Raw genomic sequence first — 13458 nt, forward strand, 5'->3', positions numbered from 1 at the left:
TTTCACGTTTTTTTACGTTTTTCTCCTTTTCGCCTCTTTTCTGGGCGTATTATTCTTCTTTTTCTTCTTTTTTTTCGTCTAATGCATACCCCATCAGTGCAGCAATGCTTATTCAATACCGCCAGCAGATGGACACACTGGGGGATAATTTTCTAAGGATTTATACTGATTTTTCCTGTCTGAATTTGTCGCACAGAAAGTTGCAGGCCAAATATGTGTGACATTTCTGCGACTTTAGCTTCTAGAGCATTTTTACAACATTATACATAGGTGCTGAATACATAAAAAGCGACTGTTCAGCGACAGACAAGTCGCATCGGCTGAAAGTAGGCCAGAATGTCAGTCCATGTTGGAGCAGGTTTAGATACAGTCTAAAGCATAGATCTCAAAGTCTGTGCACAGAATTTAGCAAGGGCCTCGCACCTTCTGATGCATCAGGTAGGTGCACAATAGCATAGCCTAACCCTCTGTACTTTGGTCTATATTGATGCGGGACATAGACAGCCAGCTGATGACCAATCCATTAGTGCAATGGATGGCTGGAAGCATTTGTCTTTGCCTTTGCAATACCACAGAAGCAATGCATGGTCAATGTACAGCAATGACACACCTGTGTGAACAGCCAGGAGACCCCCCCCCCATGTTATGTTACATAGTTACATAGTTAGTACGGTCGAAAAAAGACATATGTCCATCACGTTCAACCAGGGAATTAAGGGGTAGGGGTGTGGCGCGATATTGGGGAAGGGATGAGATTTTATATTTCTTCATAAGCATTAATCTTATTTTGTCAATTAGGAACATTCAGCACCCACCCGCTATCAAGGCAGCTGCCTATCATGTCATGCCCTACCTGCACAGGTGTGCTGGCTACTCAAATGATCCAATTAAGGAGGCCATTTAGTCAGCAGCAGCAGAAGTCCTGTGCCTGGACGCTCCAACAGGGGCCAGACACAAGCAGAAGCAGAAGCAGCAGAAGCAGCAGCAGCACCACCTTTTGTTTTTTGGCTGCAGCAGCAGCAAGGCCCACAGGGCTGGCTAGCTGGCTAGCCAGCAAGCAGGTAGCAATGAAAGTAGGAATCTTTCTTTTTAACCCTGTAAGGGGGTGGTGCACTGTACCCGAAGATACTGCCATATCGGGTCAATGCATAGGGCGACGGAAGCAAGCTTCGAAATCGGCCCCCGTTCTCAAAAATCCATTTAATATATGGTCCCCAGATAGGGGACGTATCAGATATTAAACTGATAAGAACAGATTTTTTTTTTTATCTAAAGCCGAGGAACGTGCTTTCGATTCACCCAAAGTGCAAGAAAAAGTGCAAACGTGTTACACTAAAAAAACGTGCACAAAGGATGCGGTCTATCGCAAGCCCTTCTCCGATAGGAGAGAGGCCCCCCAACAAACCTTACCCTTCGCCTCCGGACCAAAAGGTACCTGCGAGGTTCCAGGTTCGATGTCCCTTTTCGCCGAAGCTACTAGGGGACCACAAATGCTCCCGGCATCCCCCTTGGCGTTAGCCAAGGTATCTGCCCGCAGAGCCGATTACGGTAGGTATCCTGCCAAAGCAGGAGTACCCGGGGTGTTTGCAGGGAGGTGCGGAACCTAATGGCCACACACACCTCCCCTAGACCGCCAGGAGGGACACCCAGAAGGGCTACCGCATCCTGACAAATCCTGTGAACACACAACACGCAAAAAGTGACACAGTGAGACAAAAAATAAATAAATAAGTGAATGTGTGCAGATATACTGCCCGGACATCCGGCCGGATCTATAAAAATTTCTCTGATCCTAGCCAGAAGGCCGGGAACCAAGAGGTGAGTGCCACAAGGTGAAGAGATTATGGTGCCCGTGCTTCAACTCAGTGAGCCTATTCTCCCAGTGAGTTTCGGCACCTCGGGGTCACCACTCCCCGAGGCACAAAAGTACCTCGGCTCTAGACCCTCTCAGCCTCATGGCGAGACCCGGAGGGAACAGGTCACATCGGGGCAGCCGTCGAGCTGATTCCTCAGAACCAGCCCCGGAAAGCCCTGGTACACCTGCATCCTCCATGCAGCACCCATCCCCACCAGCCCCATACCGGCGTTACGGTACACCGGCATGAAAAACTGATAAGAACAGATACTACACTTGATCTTAGCCAAAAGGCCGAGAAGCGATAACCGTGAAAGGGGCGGGCCCAACAAGGTCCCCTTCATGGGCACTATCACTGCTTGCTGTCAGGGAGGCTGCCAGACAATTTTCCATGCACACTCTGGGCTGGGGGGCAGTCAACCACCAGTACACACAGCAGAACCTAAACCCATACCATTATTGCTAAGCAGCAAGACAGGGGCCCATTGCACTCCCACGGGGCCTTTTTAAATGCAATCCATAACCCGGATTTGCCAGGAACCCTTCTTACTCCTCCTACTTGCATGTGACACTGGGCTTAGGATCTGCATAGGAAACACACACACAAGCACACACCTACCTTTGTTGCCTGCAGATGCCTCCTTGGCTGTCCCCAAACGGTATCAAACCAACACCCACGGGAAGCTGTAAGCATAGAGGACATGCCTGCACCCCATTGGACTTACCTGTGTGGGTTAAATCCGGGTTATTTGACAACCTATGGCGGTGATGGTTCTGCTCAGGCAGAGCAGTGCTGATGCTCCTCATAAAGCTGTCGCTGCTGTGAAGGTTCTAGGTGACATCACAAATCCCTTTGGTTACATACACAACAAAGCTGGGTTGTTGTTGTTTACACTCTGCAAGGCCTGTGGAAGTGAGTGACATCATAGCACTGTAGTTCTGAGGGTTCAAGATGGATGCAACAATCTCCTGTTGCTTCTATGAAGGCCGTAATAGACGACATCACCAAACAGCTCCATAGTCACATACACAGCAAAGGAGAGATGTTGTTTACACCTAGTGATGTCAGTGGTATTGAGTGACATCACAGCACAGTGCTAAGGCTCCTGGGCCTGGACACAGCAGCGGCTGCAATATCTCAACGGAGAATACGTTTATATCTATGTGTGTGTGTGCGCATATATATATATATATATATATATATATATATATATATATATATATTTCTCCGCCGAAATCACTTTTAAACCCATTTCCACCTTTTTTTCCCTTCTCCTCCTCTTACTTTTTTTTCACGTTTTTTTACGTTTTTCTCCTTTTCGCCTCTTTTCTGGGCGTATTATTCTTCTTTTTCTTCTTTTTTTTCGTCTAATGCATACCCCATCAGTGCAGCAATGCTTATTCAATACCGCCAGCAGATGGAGACACTGGGGGATAATTTTCTAAGGATTTATACTGATTTTTCCTGTCTGAATTTGTCGCACAGAAAGTTGCAGGCCAAATATGTGTGACATTTCTGCGACTTTAGCTTCTAGAGCATTTTTACAACATTATACATAGGTGCTGAATACATAAAAAGCGACTGTTCAGCGACAGACAAGTCGCATCGGCTGAAAGTAGGCCAGAATGTCAGTCCATGTTGGAGCAGGTTTAGATACAGTCTAAAGCATAGATCTCAAAGTCTGTGCACAGAATTTAGCAAGGGCCTCGCACCTTCTGATGCATCAGGTAGGTGCACAATAGCATAGCCTAACCCTCTGTACTTTGGTCTATATTGATGCGGGACATAGACAGCCAGCTGATGACCAATCCATTAGTGCAATGGATGGCTGGAAGCATTTGTCTTTGCCTTTGCAATACCACAGAAGCAATGCATGGTCAATGTACAGCAATGACACACCTGTGTGAACAGCCAGGAGACCCCCCCCCCATGTTATGTTACATAGTTACATAGTTAGTACGGTCGAAAAAAGACATATGTCCATCACGTTCAACCAGGGAATTAAGGGGTAGGGGTGTGGCGCGATATTGGGGAAGGGATGAGATTTTATATTTCTTCATAAGCATTAATCTTATTTTGTCAATTAGGAACATTCAGCACCCACCCGCTATCAAGGCAGCTGCCTATCATGTCATGCCCTACCTGCACAGGTGTGCTGGCTACTCAAATGATCCAATTAAGGAGGCCATTTAGTCAGCAGCAGCAGAAGTCCTGTGCCTGGACGCTCCAACAGGGGCCAGACACAAGCAGAAGCAGAAGCAGCAGAAGCAGCAGCAGCACCACCTTTTGTTTTTTGGCTGCAGCAGCAGCAAGGCCCACAGGGCTGGCTAGCTGGCTAGCCAGCAAGCAGGTAGCAATGAAAGTAGGAATCTTTCTTTTTAACCCTGTAAGGGGGTGGTGCACTGTACCCGAAGATACTGCCATATCGGGTCAATGCATAGGGCGACGGAAGCAAGCTTCGAAATCGGCCCCCGTTCTCAAAAATCCATTTAATATATGGTCCCCAGATAGGGGACGTATCAGATATTAAACTGATAAGAACAGATTTTTTTTTTTTTTTTTTTTTTTTTTTTAAAGCCGAGGAACGTGCTTTCGATTCACCCAAAGTGCAAGAAAAAGTGCAAACGTGTTACACTAAAAAAACGTGCACAAAGGATGCGGTCTATCGCAAGCCCTTCTCCGATAGGAGAGAGGCCCCCCAACAAACCTTACCCTTCGCCTCCGGACCAAAAGGTACCTGCGAGGTTCCAGGTTCGATGTCCCTTTTCGCCGAAGCTACTAGGGGACCACAAATGCTCCCGGCATCCCCCTTGGCGTTAGCCAAGGTATCTGCCCGCAGAGCCGATTACGGTAGGTACCCTGCCAAAGCAGGAGTACCCGGGGTGTTTGCAGGGAGGTGCGGAACCTAATGGCCACACACACCTCCCCTAGACCGCCAGGAGGGACACCCAGAAGGGCTACCGCATCCTGACAAATCCTGTGAACACACAACACGCAAAAAGTGACACAGTGAGACAAAAAAGAAATAAATAAGTGAATGTGTGCAGATATACTGCCCGGACATCCGGCCGGATCTATAAAAATTTCTCTGATCCTAGCCAGAAGGCCGGGAATCAAGAGGTGAGTGCCACAAGGTGAAGAGATTATGGTGCCCGTGCTTCAACTCAGTGAGTCTATTCTCCCAGTGAGTTTCGGCACCTCGGGGTCACCACTCCCCGAGGCACAAAAGTACCTCGGCTCTAGACCCTCTCAGCCTCATGGCGAGACCCGGAGGGAACAGGTCACATCGGGGCAGCCGTCGAGCTGATTCCTCAGAACCAGCCCCGGAAAGCCCTGGTACACCTGCATCCTCCATGCAGCACCCATCCCCACCAGCATGAAAACTGATAAGAACAGATACTACACTTGATCTTAGCCAAAAGGCCGAGAAGCGATAACCGTGAAAGGGGCGGGCCCAACAAGGTCCCCTTCATGGGCACTATCACTGCTTGCTGTCAGGGAGGCTGCCAGACAATTTTCCATGCACACTCTGGGCTGGGGGGCAGTCAACCACCAGTACACACAGCAGAACCTAAACCCATACCATTATTGCTAAGCAGCAAGACAGGGGCCCATTGCACTCCCACGGGGCCTTTTTAAATGCAATCCATAACCCGGATTTGCCAGGAACCCTTCTTACTCCTCCTACTTGCATGTGACACTGGGCTTAGGATCTGCATAGGAAACACACACACAAGCACACACCTACCTTTGTTGCCTGCAGATGCCTCCTTGGCTGTCCCCAAACGGTATCAAACCAACACCCACGGGAAGCTGTAAGCATAGAGGACATGCCTGCACCCCATTGGACTTACCTGTGTGGGTTAAATCCGGGTTATTTGACAACCTATGGCGGTGATGGTTCTGCTCAGGCAGAGCAGTGCTGATGCTCCTCATAAAGCTGTCGCTGCTGTGAAGGTTCTAGGTGACATCACAAATCCCTTTGGTTACATACACAACAAAGCTGGGTTGTTGTTGTTTACACTCTGCAAGGCCTGTGGAAGTGAGTGACATCATAGCACTGTAGTTCTGAGGGTTCAAGATGGATGCAACAATCTCCTGTTGCTTCTATGAAGGCCGTAATAGACGACATCACCAAACAGCTCCATAGTCACATACACAGCAAAGGAGAGATGTTGTTTACACCTAGTGATGTCAGTGGTATTGAGTGACATCACAGCACAGTGCTAAGGCTCCTGGGCCTGGACACAGCAGCGGCTGCAATATCTCAACGGAGAATACGTTTATATCTATGTGTGTGTGTGCGCATATATATATATATATATATATATATATATATATATATATATATTTCTCCGCCGAAATCACTTTTAAACCCATTTCCACCTTTTTTTCCCTTCTCCTCCTCTTACTTTTTTTTCACGTTTTTTTACGTTTTTCTCCTTTTCGCCTCTTTTCTGGGCGTATTATTCTTCTTTTTCTTCTTTTTTTTCGTCTAATGCATACCCCATCAGTGCAGCAATGCTTATTCAATACCGCCAGCAGATGGAGACACTGGGGGATAATTTTCTAAGGATTTATACTGATTTTTCCTGTCTGAATTTGTCGCACAGAAAGTTGCAGGCCAAATATGTGTGACATTTCTGCGACTTTAGCTTCTAGAGCATTTTTACAACATTATACATAGGTGCTGAATACATAAAAAGCGACTGTTCAGCGACAGACAAGTCGCATCGGCTGAAAGTAGGCCAGAATGTCAGTCCATGTTGGAGCAGGTTTAGATACAGTCTAAAGCATAGATCTCAAAGTCTGTGCACAGAATTTAGCAAGGGCCTCGCACCTTCTGATGCATCAGGTAGGTGCACAATAGCATAGCCTAACCCTCTGTACTTTGGTCTATATTGATGCGGGACATAGACAGCCAGCTGATGACCAATCCATTAGTGCAATGGATGGCTGGAAGCATTTGTCTTTGCCTTTGCAATACCACAGAAGCAATGCATGGTCAATGTACAGCAATGACACACCTGTGTGAACAGCCAGGAGACCCCCCCCCCATGTTATGTTACATAGTTACATAGTTAGTACGGTCGAAAAAAGACATATGTCCATCACGTTCAACCAGGGAATTAAGGGGTAGGGGTGTGGCGCGATATTGGGGAAGGGATGAGATTTTATATTTCTTCATAAGCATTAATCTTATTTTGTCAATTAGGAACATTCAGCACCCACCCGCTATCAAGGCAGCTGCCTATCATGTCATGCCCTACCTGCACAGGTGTGCTGGCTACTCAAATGATCCAATTAAGGAGGCCATTTAGTCAGCAGCAGCAGAAGTCCTGTGCCTGGACGCTCCAACAGGGGCCAGACACAAGCAGAAGCAGAAGCAGCAGAAGCAGCAGCAGCACCACCTTTTGTTTTTTGGCTGCAGCAGCAGCAAGGCCCACAGGGCTGGCTAGCTGGCTAGCCAGCAAGCAGGTAGCAATGAAAGTAGGAATCTTTCTTTTTAACCCTGTAAGGGGGTGGTGCACTGTACCCGAAGATACTGCCATATCGGGTCAATGCATAGGGCGACGGAAGCAAGCTTCGAAATCGGCCCCCGTTCTCAAAAATCCATTTAATATATGGTCCCCAGATAGGGGACGTATCAGATATTAAACTGATAAGAACAGATACTACACTTGATCTTAGCCAAAAGGCCGAGAAGCGATAACCGTGAAAGGGGCGGGCCCAACAAGGTCCCCTTCATGGGCACTATCACTGCTTGCTGTCAGGGAGGCTGCCAGACAATTTTCCATGCACACTCTGGGCTGGGGGGCAGTCAACCACCAGTACACACAGCAGAACCTAAACCCATACCATTATTGCTAAGCAGCAAGACAGGGGCCCATTGCACTCCCACGGGGCCTTTTTAAATGCAATCCATAACCCGGATTTGCCAGGAACCCTTCTTACTCCTCCTACTTGCATGTGACACTGGGCTTAGGATCTGCATAGGAAACACACACACAAGCACACACCTACCTTTGTTGCCTGCAGATGCCTCCTTGGCTGTCCCCAAACGGTATCAAACCAACACCCACGGGAAGCTGTAAGCATAGAGGACATGCCTGCACCCCATTGGACTTACCTGTGTGGGTTAAATCCGGGTTATTTGACAACCTATGGCGGTGATGGTTCTGCTCAGGCAGAGCAGTGCTGATGCTCCTCATAAAGCTGTCGCTGCTGTGAAGGTTCTAGGTGACATCACAAATCCCTTTGGTTACATACACAACAAAGCTGGGTTGTTGTTGTTTACACTCTGCAAGGCCTGTGGAAGTGAGTGACATCATAGCACTGTAGTTCTGAGGGTTCAAGATGGATGCAACAATCTCCTGTTGCTTCTATGAAGGCCGTAATAGACGACATCACCAAACAGCTCCATAGTCACATACACAGCAAAGGAGAGATGTTGTTTACACCTAGTGATGTCAGTGGTATTGAGTGACATCACAGCACAGTGCTAAGGCTCCTGGGCCTGGACACAGCAGCGGCTGCAATATCTCAACGGAGAATACGTTTATATCTATGTGTGTGTGTGCGCATATATATATATATATATATATATATATATATATATATATATATATATATATATATATTTCTCCGCCGAAATCACTTTTAAACCCATTTCCACCTTTTTTTCCCTTCTCCTCCTCTTACTTTTTTTTCACGTTTTTTTACGTTTTTCTCCTTTTCGCCTCTTTTCTGGGCGTATTATTCTTCTTTTTCTTCTTTTTTTTCGTCTAATGCATACCCCATCAGTGCAGCAATGCTTATTCAATACCGCCAGCAGATGGAGACACTGGGGGATAATTTTCTAAGGATTTATACTGATTTTTCCTGTCTGAATTTGTCGCACAGAAAGTTGCAGGCCAAATATGTGTGACATTTCTGCGACTTTAGCTTCTAGAGCATTTTTACAACATTATACATAGGTGCTGAATACATAAAAAGCGACTGTTCAGCGACAGACAAGTCGCATCGGCTGAAAGTAGGCCAGAATGTCAGTCCATGTTGGAGCAGGTTTAGATACAGTCTAAAGCATAGATCTCAAAGTCTGTGCACAGAATTTAGCAAGGGCCTCGCACCTTCTGATGCATCAGGTAGGTGCACAATAGCATAGCCTAACCCTCTGTACTTTGGTCTATATTGATGCGGGACATAGACAGCCAGCTGATGACCAATCCATTAGTGCAATGGATGGCTGGAAGCATTTGTCTTTGCCTTTGCAATACCACAGAAGCAATGCATGGTCAATGTACAGCAATGACACACCTGTGTGAACAGCCAGGAGACCCCCCCCCCATGTTATGTTACATAGTTACATAGTTAGTACGGTCGAAAAAAGACATATGTCCATCACGTTCAACCAGGGAATTAAGGGGTAGGGGTGTGGCGCGATATTGGGGAAGGGATGAGATTTTATATTTCTTCATAAGCATTAATCTTATTTTGTCAATTAGGAACATTCAGCACCCACCCGCTATCAAGGCAGCTGCCTATCATGTCATGCCCTACCTGCACAGGTGTGCTGGCTACTCAAATGATCCAATTAAGGAGGCCATTTAGTCAGCAGCAGCAGAAGTCCTGTGCCTGGACGCTCCAACAGGGGCCAGACACAAGCAGAAGCAGAAGCAGCAGAAGCAGCAGCAGCACCACCTTTTGTTTTTTGGCTGCAGCAGCAGCAAGGCCCACAGGGCTGGCTAGCTGGCTAGCCAGCAAGCAGGTAGCAATGAAAGTAGGAATCTTTCTTTTTAACCCTGTAAGGGGGTGGTGCACTGTACCCGAAGATACTGCCATATCGGGTCAATGCATAGGGCGACGGAAGCAAGCTTCGAAATCGGCCCCCGTTCTCAAAAATCCATTTAATATATGGTCCCCAGATAGGGGACGTATCAGATATTAAACTGATAAGAACAGATACTACACTTGATCTTAGCCAAAAGGCCGAGAAGCGATAACCGTGAAAGGGGCGGGCCCAACAAGGTCCCCTTCATGGGCACTATCACTGCTTGCTGTCAGGGAGGCTGCCAGACAATTTTCCATGCACACTCTGGGCTGGGGGGCAGTCAACCACCAGTACACACAGCAGAACCTAAACCCATACCATTATTGCTAAGCAGCAAGACAGGGGCCCATTGCACTCCCACGGGGCCTTTTTAAATGCAATCCATAACCCGGATTTGCCAGGAACCCTTCTTACTCCTCCTACTTGCATGTGACACTGGGCTTAGGATCTGCATAGGAAACACACACACAAGCACACACCTACCTTTGTTGCCTGCAGATGCCTCCTTGGCTGTCCCCAAACGGTATCAAACCAACACCCACGGGAAGCTGTAAGCATAGAGGACATGCCTGCACCCCATTGGACTTACCTGTGTGGGTTAAATCCGGGTTATTTGACAACCTATGGCGGTGATGGTTCTGCTCAGGCAGAGCAGTGCTGATGCTCCTCATAAAGCTGTCGCTGCTGTGAAGGTTCTAGGTGACATCACAAATCCCTTTGGTTACATACACAACAAAGCTGGGTTGTTGTTGTTTACACTCTGCAAGGCCTGTGGAAGTGAGTGACATCATAGCACTGTAGTTCTGAGGGTTCAAGATGGATGCAACAATCTCCTGTTGCTTCTATGAAGGCCGTAATAGACGACATCACCAAACAGCTCCATAGTCACATACACAGCAAAGGAGAGATGTTGTTTACACCTAGTGATGTCAGTGGTATTGAGTGACATCACAGCACAGTGCTAAGGCTCCTGGGCCTGGACACAGCAGCGGCTGCAATATCTCAACGGAGAATACGTTTATATCTATGTGTGTGTGTGCGCATATATATATATATATATATATATATATATATATATATATATATATATATATATATATATTTCTCCGCCGAAATCACTTTTAAACCCATTTCCACCTTTTTTTCCCTTCTCCTCCTCTTACTTTTTTTTCACGTTTTTTTACGTTTTTCTCCTTTTCGCCTCTTTTCTGGGCGTATTATTCTTCTTTTTCTTCTTTTTTTTCGTCTAATGCATACCCCATCAGTGCAGCAATGCTTATTCAATACCGCCAGCAGATGGAGACACTGGGGGATAATTTTCTAAGGATTTATACTGATTTTTCCTGTCTGAATTTGTCGCACAGAAAGTTGCAGGCCAAATATGTGTGACATTTCTGCGACTTTAGCTTCTAGAGCATTTTTACAACATTATACATAGGTGCTGAATACATAAAAAGCGACTGTTCAGCGACAGACAAGTCGCATCGGCTGAAAGTAGGCCAGAATGTCAGTCCATGTTGGAGCAGGTTTAGATACAGTAAAGCATAGATCTCAAAGTCTGTGCACAGAATTTAGCAAGGGCCTCGCACCTTCTGATGCATCAGGTAGGTGCACAATAGCATAGCCTAACCCTCTGTACTTTGGTCTATATTGATGCGGGACATAGACAGCCAGCTGATGACCAATCCATTAGTGCAATGGATGGCTGGAAGCATTTGTCTTTGCCTTTGCAATACCACAGAAGCAATGCATGGTCAATGTACAGCAATGACACACCTGTGTGAACAGCCAGGAGACCCCCCCCCCATGTTATGTTACATAGTTACATAGTTAGTACGGTCGAAAAAAGACATATGTCCATCACGTTCAACCAGGGAATTAAGGGGTAGGGGTGTGGCGCGATATTGGGGAAGGGATGAGATTTTATATTTCTTCATAAGCATTAATCTTATTTTGTCAATTAGGAACATTCAGCACCCACCCGCTATCAAGGCAGCTGCCTATCATGTCATGCCCTACCTGCACAGGTGTGCTGGCTACTCAAATGATCCAATTAAGGAGGCCATTTAGTCAGCAGCAGCAGAAGTCCTGTGCCTGGACGCTCCAACAGGGGCCAGACACAAGCAGAAGCAGAAGCAGCAGAAGCAGCAGCAGCACCACCTTTTGTTTTTTGGCTGCAGCAGCAGCAAGGCCCACAGGGCTGGCTAGCTGGCTAGCCAGCAAGCAGGTAGCAATGAAAGTAGGAATCTTTCTTTTTAACCCTGTAAGGGGGTGGTGCACTGTACCCGAAGATACTGCCATATCGGGTCAATGCATAGGGCGACGGAAGCAAGCTTCGAAATCGGCCCCCGTTCTCAAAAATCCATTTAATATATGGTCCCCAGATAGGGGACGTATCAGATATTAAACTGATAAGAACAGATACTACACTTGATCTTAGCCAAAAGGCCGAGAAGCGATAACCGTGAAAGGGGCGGGCCCAACAAGGTCCCCTTCATGGGCACTATCACTGCTTGCTGTCAGGGAGGCTGCCAGACAATTTTCCATGCACACTCTGGGCTGGGGGGCAGTCAACCACCAGTACACACAGCAGAACCTAAACCCATACCATTATTGCTAAGCAGCAAGACAGGGGCCCATTGCACTCCCACGGGGCCTTTTTAAATGCAATCCATAACCCGGATTTGCCAGGAACCCTTCTTACTCCTCCTACTTGCATGTGACACTGGGCTTAGGATCTGCATAGGAAACACACACACAAGCACACACCTACCTTTGTTGCCTGCAGATGCCTCCTTGGCTGTCCCCAAACGGTATCAAACCAACACCCACGGGAAGCTGTAAGCATAGAGGACATGCCTGCACCCCATTGGACTTACCTGTGTGGGTTAAATCCGGGTTATTTGACAACCTATGGCGGTGATGGTTCTGCTCAGGCAGAGCAGTGCTGATGCTCCTCATAAAGCTGTCGCTGCTGTGAAGGTTCTAGGTGACATCACAAATCCCTTTGGTTACATACACAACAAAGCTGGGTTGTTGTTGTTTACACTCTGCAAGGCCTGTGGAAGTGAGTGACATCATAGCACTGTAGTTCTGAGGGTTCTAGATGGATGCAACAATCTCCTGTTGCTTCTATGAAGGCCGTAATAGACGACATCACCAAACAGCTCCATAGTCACATACACAGCAAAGGAGAGATGTTGTTTACACCTAGTGATGTCAGTGGTATTGAGTGACATCACAGCACAGTGCTAAGGCTCCTGGGCCTGGACACAGCAGCGGCTGCAATATCTCAACGGAGAATACGTTTATATCTATGTGTGTGTGTGCGCATATATATATATATATATATATATATATATATATATATATATATATATATATATTTCTCCGCCGAAATCACTTTTAAACCCATTTCCACCTTTTTTCCCTTCTCCTCCTCTTACTTTTTTTTCACGTTTTTTTACGTTTTTCTCCTTTTCGCCTCTTTTCTGGGCGTATTATTCTTCTTTTTCTTCTTTTTTTTCGTCTAATGCATACCCCATCAGTGCAGCAATGCTTATTCAATACCGCCAGCAGATGGAGACACTGGGGGATAATTTTCTAAGGATTTATACTGATTTTTCCTGTCTGAATTTGTCGCACAGAAAGTTGCAGGCCAAATATGTGTGACATTTCTGCGACTTTAGCTTCTAGAGCATTTTTACAACATTATACATAGGTGCTGAATACATAAAAAGCGACTGTTCAGCGACAGACAAGTCGCATCGG

At 46.7% G+C, this 13458-nt stretch overlaps 5 non-coding genes and 2 pseudogenes across 5 annotated transcripts; all 7 read right to left on the reverse strand.

The window, feature by feature from the left end:
• Positions 1-1103: 1103 nt before the first annotated feature.
• Positions 1104-1287, reverse strand: LOC130299261 (U2 spliceosomal RNA). Its single transcript, XR_008850436.1, has one exon. It is a non-coding gene; the product is annotated as a U2 spliceosomal RNA (small nuclear RNA).
• Positions 1288-2051: 764 nt separating this feature from the next.
• On the reverse strand, positions 2052-2161 carry LOC130299268 (U2 spliceosomal RNA; annotated as a pseudogene).
• Positions 2162-4248: 2087 nt separating this feature from the next.
• LOC130299264 (U2 spliceosomal RNA) lies at positions 4249-4438 on the reverse strand. The gene has a single exon (XR_008850438.1). It is a non-coding gene; the product is annotated as a U2 spliceosomal RNA (small nuclear RNA).
• A 693-nt stretch (positions 4439-5131) lies between these two features.
• Positions 5132-5291, reverse strand: LOC130299267 (U2 spliceosomal RNA; annotated as a pseudogene).
• A 2085-nt stretch (positions 5292-7376) lies between these two features.
• Positions 7377-7567, reverse strand: LOC130299286 (U2 spliceosomal RNA). Its single transcript, XR_008850456.1, has one exon. It is a non-coding gene; the product is annotated as a U2 spliceosomal RNA (small nuclear RNA).
• A 2099-nt stretch (positions 7568-9666) lies between these two features.
• Positions 9667-9857, reverse strand: LOC130299287 (U2 spliceosomal RNA). Its single transcript, XR_008850457.1, has one exon. It is a non-coding gene; the product is annotated as a U2 spliceosomal RNA (small nuclear RNA).
• Positions 9858-11956: 2099 nt separating this feature from the next.
• On the reverse strand, positions 11957-12147 carry LOC130299288 (U2 spliceosomal RNA). Its single transcript, XR_008850458.1, has one exon. It is a non-coding gene; the product is annotated as a U2 spliceosomal RNA (small nuclear RNA).
• Between the last annotated feature and the right edge of the window lie 1311 nt (positions 12148-13458).

Source organism: Hyla sarda, unplaced genomic scaffold (assembly GCF_029499605.1).
Source record: "Hyla sarda isolate aHylSar1 unplaced genomic scaffold, aHylSar1.hap1 scaffold_1045, whole genome shotgun sequence".
Classification (NCBI taxonomy): domain Eukaryota; kingdom Metazoa; phylum Chordata; class Amphibia; order Anura; family Hylidae; genus Hyla; species Hyla sarda.